The sequence below is a fragment of the Apium graveolens genome, chromosome 9 (genome assembly GCF_009905375.1).
Source record: "Apium graveolens cultivar Ventura chromosome 9, ASM990537v1, whole genome shotgun sequence".
NCBI lineage: Eukaryota > Viridiplantae > Streptophyta > Magnoliopsida > Apiales > Apiaceae > Apium > Apium graveolens.
Window position 1 is genome coordinate 165,204,567 of NC_133655.1, and position 12,239 is coordinate 165,216,805.

A 12,239-nucleotide genomic window follows, 5' to 3' on the forward strand; every position below is an offset into this window, starting at 1 on the left:
ACTCATTGCACGGTCAAATAAGCATTTGAGTTGTAAATAAAAAGCACGATTCCGTAGTAAGCTCCAGAGTTCTTGTAGTGTTGTATATCACTTTGTGCCTAGAATTTTTATTCTTTGTATAATCGTAGGATTGCCTTGAGGATAGTCTAGTCATAGTAATTGGTCTAGTTCCGAAGCATATCTGTTAAGCATTTGCACACACCACATTTCTGGCTGTATGTCCGTTTGCATGAGTTTATTGATCTTTAGTGTCTAACTGCATTCGTTGAGACGTGACAATTTGGTTGGTTAATTGTAGTAAGGGGGATCGTTGCATTTTCATATAGATTGCATTCATGTATATTTTTATTTGTTTTGAGTCTGTGATGCTTGAGGACAAACATCGATTTAAGTTTGGGGGTGTGATAAGTGACATTTTATACCACTTAGAACGTCTTAAAATGGCTTAGATTGGTGTCTTGAAATCAAGTATTTTGTGTATTTGATGCGTTTTTCTAGTGTTTATGCATTTCAGGGTATTAGTTGCATTTCGGAGGAGGAATCATCAAGAATAAGCCTTGGCATGTGTTCACCATTGCGAGAGGAAAAGAACGGGCAGATTATGGTGAAGAAACGGAGCAAACCTGGAATTTTTCCAGTAGGGTCCTGCGCGCCCGCGCAGCAATGCTGAGCGGCCGCGCAGTAGCCTTGCGCCCCCGCGCAGAAATGCTGAGCGGCCGCGCAGGGTCGGGGAAAAAGCTGAATTATTTTAGACTTCTACTTCTGTTTGGCTTCCAACTTCTATGTAATCTGAGTTTTATGGGACTATTATATAAGTAGATTTGAGACGTTTTCATAGAGAAGATGAAGGAGATTATGTTTTAGATTGTGTTTGGCGCAAGAAGCGAAAGAGATAAGGAAGAAGACCGATTTAGCACACTGCAGCGAAGAGGAAGCATATTTTCTTGTGATTCTTGTTTCGTTGTAACGTTGGATGCTAGTTTTCTTGCTTTGACTTATTTACTCTTGTGACGTACTCTGTTTTAATATAATTAGTTTAGTTATTATTTTCTTGTGTTGTTTATCATGATTTCATATGAACCCATGATGGCGATAAGTTCTATTATGGGCTAATCGTGATCATGGGGTTGCAACGGATTTATTATGGAATTCTTTAGTTAATTGTTTAATACTTTAGTGTGTGATGATTGCATGATATCTAGTATTGGTTGTGCGTATTCGTCTTATGTGCGTCGCGAACATATAAGATAGGGTGTTAATCTCTTGTGAAGCGACGGTGGATCTTGAGATTTAGAACTTGCCATGCTAGCATAGGTTCATGTACGTTGTGCATGATTAGTGGGTAACTCTAACAGTTTTATTTGCCCTATGTAATCAAAAGGGATAACTTGTGCTTAAATCGTTGTGTTGTCAATTTCTGTAGACATATAGGAACTCAACATGATTGATGACTATTCAACTTCTATCTTAATTGTGGATGCTTGGTAGAATGGTATTAGTACAATGAAAGTTGGCTTTTATCAGTTTCGTGTTATTCGATTAATGTCATCACTGTCACATGCTAAAGGTAATAACAATGGCTATAGAAGGAAGTAATAATGAAGTTGTGATCTCATGAGTATTTTATTATTGATAAATTGAAGTGTTAGTTAAGTGGTTAATTAAGTAGTTAATTATAGTTAATATTTAATCAACAATTTTAAGTGTTATTATCTTAACATTGAGAAGTAGTCATACATTGGTGAGTGAGTTTAATTAGACAATAACTTAGTCTGAGTCTCTGAGGGAACGAACTAGAAAGTATTCTATATTACTTGCGAACGCGTATACTTGCGTGAATATTAGTGCATGTTTTCGCCCTAAAAAGACCTTGTAGAATCATTCGTTGAAAGTCTTCCATCGCAGTTAACTCCATTTCGCTTATGCAAAATTACAAGGCATCTAATATATACAATTGGCCAACCTATTTTGCATATCAATCTAGTAGTCAACATGACTTTGAATATCTTACAACTTCTAGATCTCTAAGGTATTGTAATATGCAGGAATGTGTTACCAAACTTATTAAGACATAAGATACTCTCTCAACGGATGTTAAAGTAAACATCCATTGAGAGCTACAAAAATACTAAATTAAATCTACTAAGGTGTTTTGATGAACTTAATCATCAAGCCTATGATATATTCCTAACAATCTCCCCCTAATTTATTTCTACTGGAATTGTACGCATAAATTAAGAGAAACTTGATGATAACAAAAAACCTTATAAATACAGACTGATTAATAGTAGATAAAAATGATAAGTGCTGCAATTTATTGAAAATTATGTAGAGGAAGGTTCATAAAAAATATCACAAGCCATTTTCTAAGTGCTCCTTTAGACTGAGCAAATTTATCTTATTTCCTTGAATGTCTAGTCTTCTTTACTAGTTTCTCACTGTTCTCTTCAATCTAATGTTGAAGTTGCCTGTAAAATTCAGATTCATCTTCATTAGTCTGATCCAGCATCTCTTGCATCTCCATGAAAGTTTCAATGCTTGAAATCTTTAGTTGATCTTCTAATCTGAAGAATCTTCTGGTGTTCTTCTCATCCCTGAACTCCATCATCCAGTATGTCCTCAAATGCACGCTATATCCATTGTAGGGAATAGTTAAGACTCTTGGGAGTGCATTTGGGTCTCTCCAGCTATTTCTTTTCTTCTCAATTTTGTTCAGTATCTCCCTTTTGGCAACAAATTGAACCCAAAGTTCTTCTTCATTGAGGAGAATATCTTCACTAAGACAGAATAGCCTTCATTGAGAATTCTTTGAAGAGGCCAAGTTAGCTCTTTTGCACCCTTGTACCTGAACGCCGATCTCTCTGGAAGCTTCTTGTGAACATCAAGAGCTCTTACTTCATCTAGCTCATCCAGATAGAGATTGAGGTCTAACAACTCCTTGATGTCACATATGTAGAGTTGATCTCCCATGTTGACAGTTGGTTTGGGTTTGTCTAAGGCTTTGGATTGAAGTCTGACATGTTTGGCTTGTTTGACTGCTCTTTTCTTTGTTTTCTTTGGTTTGGTTATGTTGAGTGACATTTATGACACTTTATTATGCTCTAATAAGCTTCGAATTGATGCATTTGTACTCAAGTTGTTAAGTGTTTTAATGTGTTTTCTAGTATTTTTACATTTATGGCATTATATAGGAAATCAGGTAAATTAGCATTATTTTGGTGCTAATTTGGTGTCAAGGTGGTGTTAAAATAAAAGCCCGTGGAAAGCCGGCTCGAAGCAGCAAGACAAAGAAGAAAATCTAAATTTTTCCCAGAAGGACGGCGCGCCCGCGCTAGTTTAGCGCGCGCCTGCGCCAGGATTCCAGAATGGCACCGCGCCCGCGCTGTGCTCGCGCGCGCCCGCGCTGTGCTCGCGCGCGCCCGCGCCGTGGCGAAATTGAAGAATCCTAATTCTATTACGATTCTAATTGGGAGACTTCCAGATTTCATGGGGCTGTTATATATATTCAAATAAGGACGTTTTTAGAGGAGAGACGTACCAGAGCGTAAGGAGAGCCGTAATAAGACCGTTTTAGCACAGATTCAACGAAGATGAAGAAGATCTTGTTTTTACTTGTGAATCTTTGTTCTAAGTTGTAACTTGGATGCTAGTTTTCTTACTTGTGAACCTTTACTCTTGTTTCGTACTTGGCTTTTTTATTTAAGTATAAAGACTACGTTTATTATACCATGCTTTCATCGGAACCCACGTTGATGATGAGTCCGATTATGGGCTAATCGTTATCGTGGGGTTCTAGGGGATTTAATTATGGATTTCTTTTGTTAAATTATTTATATGCCTTTATGTGTGGTGATTGTATGATAACCTAGTATAATTATTAGTTTAATTCGTAGTATAAACACCCCAAAATTATTATCGTCTTAGCATTAGATAATAATCATATCATCGGTGCATAGGTGCATAAATTACATAGTTAACCAATGCCAGTATCTGCGGGAACAAACTAGAAAAGATTCTATATTACTTGCGAACGCGTATACTTGCGTGAATTATTAGCGCGTGTTTAGCCCTAACAAGTTTTTGGCACCGCTGCCGAGGACTGCAGTGTTAACTTTTAGTTAATGTGTTTGTCATCAATGATCGTTAAAGTTCATTGACTCGGACATTGTTACTTACATACTCTTTTTCTTGTTGTATTCCAGTTAATCTAGTGATCATTTATGCAAACGTGTTCACGAGTTCATAGGAGAATTCTGGAAAAAGACGAAGAAGAAGTTATAGAGCATCGTAGGGAAGATTTTGAGGACGAAGAGAAAGTAGCTGAAGAAGAGAAAATCAAAGAACCGCATTTATTAGAGATGGAGGATCAAGCAGATAATTCGAAGGATTTAATGGACTTTTCTAAGCCTAAGATCAATGACATTTAGTCAAGCATCATCAAGCCAGCCATCAAGGCTAACACTTTTGAGATCAAGTCGAGCACGATTCATATGATACAGAACTCAGTTCAGTTTGGGGGTAATCCTACTGAATACCCAAACATGCACATCAGGGATATTATCGAGATCTGTGACACTTTCAAGTTCAACGATGTGTCTGAAGATGCTATCAAGTTGCGACTATTCCCATTCTCTTTGAGGGGAAAAGCAAAGTGTTGGTTACATTCTCTACCACCAGGTTCTATCACCAAATGGGAGGATCTTGCTCAAAAGTTTCTCACTAAATTATTTCCTATGGAGAAGACTATTGCAATCAGAAATGCTCTCACTCAGTTTACTCAGCAAACTGGTGAATCTCTGTGTGAGGCTTGGGATCGATATAAGGAGATGCTAAGGAAGTGCCCACACCACAGCATGCCTGATTGGATGATTATAAATTGTTTCTACAATGGTTTAGGTGCACACTCTAGAACTATGCTTGATGTAACATCTGGTGGAGCCTTATGGGCTAAAAGCTACAATAAAGCTTATGAGTTGATTGAGCTAATGGCAGCCAATGAATACCAGTATCCTACGCAAAGAATGTTACAAGGAAAGGTAGCAGGAATTCTGGAAGTGGATAGCTATAGCTGCTCAACTTCAAGCTTTAACAATGAAAGTGGACTATTTGGCTAATTATGGAGTTAATCAGATTACTAGTATTTGTGAACTTTGTGCAGGAGCACATAAAACTGAGCAGTGTGCTATTTCTAGAGAATCAACACAATTTATGAGCAACTTTCAGAGATCACAACAACAAGCTCCAGCCACTTATCATCCAAACAACCGCAATCATCCTAACTTCAGGTGGAGCAACAATCAGAATGCAATGCAATAATCGTATCAGCCATATACAGCAAGGCAGTATAACCCTCATATTTTTCAGCAACTACAATATGCCCCGAAGCAATAACTTCAACTTCAGCAGTTACCTCAAGCTAATGAAAAATCTGAATTGGAGGAGTTGAGACTCATGTGCAAGAGCCAAGCTGTCTCTATCAAGACCTTGGAAAATTAGATTGAGCAAATTGCTAATGTACTACTAAATCGTCAACCCGACATGCTTCCTAGAGACATTGAAGTTCCAGGCAAGAAGGAAGCTCAGGAGCATGTTAAAGCAATCATATTGAGATCTGGTATGGTTGTGAATCCTGAAGTAGCTAAAACTCCAATTTCTAAAGTAGAGGCTGATGAAGAAGAAGTGCAGAAGGAAGCCGAAGTGGAACAAGAAAGACTACTGTTGAGCACACTCCTCCTTAGGGTAATACACGGGAGAATCATATCTATCCTCCACCTCCTTTTCCTAAGAGGCTGCAGAAGAAGAAACTAGATAGGCAGTTTGCAAATTTCTGGAGGTGTTCAAGAAATTTTAAATCAACATACCTTTTGCTGAAGCTCTTGAGTAGATGCCTAGTTACGCAAAATTCATGAAAGGTATTCTCTCTAGGAAGCTAAAGCTTGATGACTTAGAGACCATTGCTCTCACGGAGGAATGCAGTGTTGTGCTGCAATAGAAATTACCTCCGAAGATTAAAGATCCTGGAAGCTTCACTATTCCTTGTACCATTGGAAAGGTGTCATTTGATAAATGCTTATGTGACTTGGGAGCTAGCATCAATCTGATGCCATTGTCAATCTTCAAAAAGTTGGACTTGCCTGATCCAAAGCCTACATACATGACTTTGTAGTTGGCCGATCGTTCTATTACATATTCGCGAGGTATTATGGAGGATTTCTTGGTCAAAGTGGATAAACTCATCTTCCTTGCTGATTTTGTAATTCTTGATTTTGAGGAGAATAAAAAGATTCCCATAATCTTGGGAAGACCTTTCTTGGCTACTGGCCGAACCTTGATAGATGTGCAGAAAGGTGAGCTTACCATGCGAGTGATGGATCAGGATATGACTTTTAATGTGTTCAATGCCATGAAATTCCCTACAGAAAATTAGGAGAATTTTAAGGTGGAAATGGTCGATATTGTGGTTAATTCTGAACTCGATCGTTTGCTAAGGTCCGATGCCTTAGAGATGCCCTTATTGGAAAATTCTGATAGTGAAGATGACGAGGGTGACTGTAACGCCCCCAAATCCGGGGTTAGAGGATTTGGTCGTCACTATAAAACCTCAATCCAAATTAACCTGTTAAATCAAAATGCAAATGCCAACGAGAGATATTTAACATCCACGACCCCAAACTAATCCAAGATCTTTTAAGGTTACAGTTCTAGAAACAAGAATTCCAAATTCCATAAATAATTTTCACTTCATTTTAAAACTCTTTTCAAAAAATTCTAATTCAATACTAACCCGCTAGTATAACTTCGAAAAGAAGTATACTAGGCCCAACTATAATATAACACAATTATAATATACTATTATATAAACAACTTTTCATAATAAAAATTACACTAGTCCGCAAACTCTGGACCAACCACCTTCCAAAAGCTTCTTCTTCGCTTCCTTGAATTACACAGCTAAACAGCGCAAGCTAATCCTCACTGGAGGTTAAATTTGAAAACAGGCAAGTATGAGTGAAATAAATGCTCATCAAGATCATTATAGCAAATATAGGGTCGTTTTGATATAAAACTGACATCCGCAATAGCGCAGAACATTTTAAAATCATAATTGCTGAAACAGAAAATTTATTAAAGAATCGGATAATTATTTATCGCTGTATTCAAAACTCTTTTTAATATTTCCAAGCAAAATGCTTCAGCAATACTTTGATTCTTGGCGAGAATAAAACTCGTAAAACTGTGTTTACGGAAATATCGTAAACAACAATAATATGAAACAATGATTGTGGACTGAATCACAAACTTTATTCAAACCGGAATTCTTGATAATAATACTCATTTTATTGGTATATCAAATTAGATATCAGTACAAACTTTGATGCTCACAACATCCCATACTGAAGTCAACATCAATCATCTATACTAATACCACCTTTGATATTTAACAACAAAGTAAGTATCAACATAAATCGGAAACTGAATCAAAACAGCATTTCACATTTAATCTAAAGACAGAAATAGTGGATAAATCATTTATTCTATGATTATCAAAACAATATAATAATTTAGATTGGAATTCTAGAACGACGGTGTGTTGTCATCGATGATCAGCCGCGGAGCAACACCGTATGCCGAAGCATATCCAACTAAATAAATGGGGCACCAAAGGCACATATCGGCCTAATGGTATTATATCCTGTATAACATCTAAATCTCCGCTGGACCGCTGCCACAGCCTCTTATGCAATTTGTGATCATCCAATCTTAAAACATTTTATTGAGAAGGGCCATAATACTTGACATCCTTATAAATTTTATTCGCCCATTTACTAGGGCAGAAAACCCAAAACAACGTCATCTTTCTCAAAATCCAAAATATTTATAAATCCATTGGTTTGATAAGTAAAATCACTTAGCTATTCTGGACATAGAATATGAGAAGAGTATTTGCATGATAATTCAATGATATGTAAAACATTTATCTATTCTTAACTGAGAATAGGGAAAACAATATTTGTATAATAAATTTAAAATAAATATCACTTGAATAATAAGTGATGATAGTGATACTTTCCTTTAGGATTTAGTAGTTAGTCACACTCTAAATGACGCATCAATTCGGACATCCTGTCTCAAAATATCACCGTCCTTCTTTTCAACACTTTAATGATATGCTGCTCCTGCGATTGCTAGAAGCCAGATATCTAATAGCATTCCATTTCATTCTTTATCCAACATCTTGTCCTGATCAACTCGAATGATCTGCATCTATAATTAAAAGATACAACTTTAATCGTCTACACGATAATAACTTGACGAATTGCGCACCAAAACCCTAATGTCTACCCATACGATAACCCGCACATAAAGAAGACAGTTAAATACAAGACCATTGACCCACGTACACACGTAATTCCTATAACACGTAAGCATATAATCCACGTATCATATAATTCATATCACACATGCCTCGGTTCGTCAAAAGGTTCGACTCGGTATGTTTAAAACAAAAATCGGGTCAAAAAATATGATTTATCGCTAAAAAATTGACAAAATGATTTGTAAAACAATCAACCTTTAGAAACAAAAGGATTTTGGTCTCAAAAGTATTTTTAATGAAAGCGGGATATTTTTCTGAATCTATACGCGTTCGTTTCGTATTAAACGGACGAACGGTTTATTTATTACGAATAAAATAAGAATTAAATAAAAATAAATCAATTAATAATAATATTAATTAATTTTTAAATACCAAAATATAATTTTTAAAAGCTTAAAATCAATTTTTAGGATTTATTTGAATTAATTATAAATAATTATATTTTATTTAACTATTTATAAATAAAATTAATTGATTAAATGAATTAACAAATTATTTAAATCTATAAATAATTAATTAAAATAAATTATAAATAATTAAAACAAATAGGGATTTGTTTTGAAAATAATAAAAGAAATAAGTTTTGGAATTTAAAACAATAAAAAAAATAATTTTTGGAATTATAAATAATAAGTAAATGATTTTTGAAATTAAACTAAATGATTTTAAAAATAAAAGAAAATGATTTTTAAAATTCAAAACTGAATTTTGAATAACTTTAAAAAAGAAAATTTAAAAACAAAACAGAAATTGAGTTTTAGGGTTTTTGAAAATCGAACCCGGGTTTCAATCGGGTTGAAACCGGGTCTGTGGGTCACAAACGGGTCAACCCCCCCCCCCCAAGAAAACAACCGGTTAATTGCCAAAATCTGCCACGCCGGCCGGATCTCGGCAAACTCCGATCAAGGCCGAAACGGAATGATTCTACTCCGATTTAATATCTTATTTGATTACAAACATCTGAGCAACACACACCCAGCACCCAAACCCTCCGTCGATTCCCAGAACATAAAATCCGGAAAGGCCAGTTGAAGTCCGACGGGTAGGTCGACGAACACCGCCACCGTTGATTTCACAACCAAATTCAATGCTCAACATCTCTAATCGTAGCTTATTACACGTAAAACATACTCATATCAACAAAATCATCAACAAATCAGCATATAATTGGGAAAATTGAAATTAAAATCGAAAATGATAAACAGAATCCAAAACTCGATTATATCAAATAAGCAACAGAACAATATGATTAATTATACAAACAGACTCCAGAACTCATGGCCAAGCTATTTGTAACATCAAAATCATTAAGAGATTCAAGAACAGAAAATCCCCAAATCCAAACAAGAACCCTAGAAATTGATTTCAAAATATACTAATTATATGATGTTATCGTTGATGAAATCAGATAGTAATCATCGAGAGCTTCGATTCTGTTACTCGAGCTACAAAAACAGAGATCAGAATCACAAGAAACTGATGAATTAATTCTTGCAGTTCAAGAACACCCCAAAACCCTTGTTCATCAATTTTTTATTTTTCCTGAATTTTTAATAAATAAAATAAATGAATAAAATAAAAATTAAGCAACTATTTATATTAAACATAAAATTATATCCCCAAAATTAATTAAGGGTGTTTTTATCCCCTAATTAAAATAATTAGGCCCAAAAATACTAATTTCGGGGGAATAATTTTAAAAGCGATAAAATATAAAAAATTTTATCGAAAATTCCTAAAATTCGTGAATAATTCAAAAATACAACAATACGGGATATTTGAAATACGAGTAATTCTATAAAAATAAAAATGTGAATTTTGTGGGCTTTGATGTCACGGTGGGGTCCCGGTCCGTTTATTTTTGAAAAACTGAAACGATACCTAAATTAATAAAAAACCCCAAAAACACATAAAATATATTTAAACACACATAAAACGAGATAAAACAAATATCTCGATAAAGATGCAAATAAACACGCGTCTAAATTACGGATCGATTCATATAAATGCATCTTAAACACGTAACAAGTATCCTATTGGATCATATTGGATCCGAAAATACATTACTTAGCCGCTAAGTAACTATAGAAATGATATAATTTAATATCAGATTTTGATAATTATCAAAACTGGGCTTCTTATAAAATACTTTATACGAAAATAATGTAATAATATCCTGTCTTTCGATAATACAGGTTTTGTTGATTTATTAAAACGATTGTCGTATCGAAAATTGTCGCTGGGACGCGTACGGGTCAAACCGTAATCCGGATTGAAAAAGTTAAAACATGAAAAATGTCCGGAATTACCAAATTAAGTTAGGATGGAGTTTTCAGAAAAGTTTCGGGTTATAAAAATGTAAAAACGGTTGAAGTTGGACGATTCCCCGCTTTATAAAATAGTTTTGTAATTATACATAAAATAATTAATAAATCCATAAATTATTATAAAATCATATAACAGTCCAAAAATTACCAGAAAAAAATATCACAATTATCTATATTTTATTCTAGAGATATAAAAATTAAAATACTCAAAGAATATCATATATAAACTGTTAGATATATTTGATAATGTCATGGCTTATATGATTTGTGTTTAGGTTTTCAGATCTTACTTAAACAGGACAAATCAGTACTTAACTGGATATCAGCACTTATACTGAAGACAGAACTTAAGTTATCAGTACTTAAGGTTCAGGAGATATTTATCAGGAGATAATATCAGGACTTAAGAAAACTTTCAGATAAGGAAGGCGGCTGATTGAAAGGAAAGAAGATCAAGACAAACGCAAGAAGAGATATGCATGAAGAAGGAATTCTATGAAGAAAAGAATACTTGGAAGAAAAGATAACTGATTGATACATTTTAGGAAGCAGAATTATATTCCATATCAATTAGCGATTATCTTGTAACTGTATAGTATATAAACACAGACATAGGGTTTATACTATAACTGTTATTATAATCGAGAATAATATTCATTGTAACCCTAGCAGCTCTAGTGATATTTGTTCATCACTGAGAAAGGACAGTTCCACATTGTAACAGAGTTTAATAAAGTTTGTTTTATGTTACTTGTGTTCTTTGAATTCGATTTGATTGTGCTATACACTGTATTCAACCCCCTTCTATAATGTGTGTGACCTAACAAGTGGTATCAGAGCCTATCTGTTAACGCACAAATAGTTAAGATCCAAAAACAATCATGTCTGAAGCAGAAACTCCAACCAAGCCCACCAAAACTGAAGAACCTCCAAAGACTCAAATCCAAAGTCAATATGAGGCTATTAGAGTTCCCATACTGAAACCATCTGAATATCCCATATGGAAGGTGAGGATGACTATGTTTCTGGAAGCAACAGATCCAGAATATCTTGATAGAATCAATGAAGGACCTCACAAGCCAACAAAACTTGTTGTTGTAGTTGCAGGTGAAGCAGCAAAGTCTGTACCAAAGGAGAAGAGTGATTACACTGCTGTAGATATCGTATCAATTGCTAAGGATGCTAAGGTACGACACTTGCTACATAGTGCCATTGATAATGTTATGTCAAATAGGGTAATTAACTGCAAGACTGCAAAGGAGATATGGGATGTCTTGGAGACAAGATGTCAGGTAACTGATTCGATTAAGAAGAACAGGAAGACTATACTCACTGAAGAGTATGAACACTTTGACTCAAAGCCTAATGAGTCATTGACTGATTTATATGACAGATTTGTCAAACTCTTGAATGATTTGTCACTAGTTGATAAGGAGTATGATCTTGAAGATTCAAACCTTCAATTTCTGTTAGCTCTTCCTGAAAGTTGGGATTTGAAGGCCACAATTATAAGAGACAACTATAATCTTGAAGAA

The 12,239-nt window shown here is 34.9% G+C and overlaps 1 non-coding gene across 1 annotated transcript; it reads right to left on the bottom strand.

Annotated features, from left to right (window-relative positions):
• Positions 1 to 4,748: 4,748 nt before the first annotated feature.
• Positions 4,749 to 4,855, bottom strand: LOC141688413 (small nucleolar RNA R71). Its single transcript, XR_012561857.1, has one exon. It is a non-coding gene; the product is annotated as a small nucleolar RNA R71 (small nucleolar RNA).
• Positions 4,856 to 12,239: the final 7,384 nt, after the last annotated feature.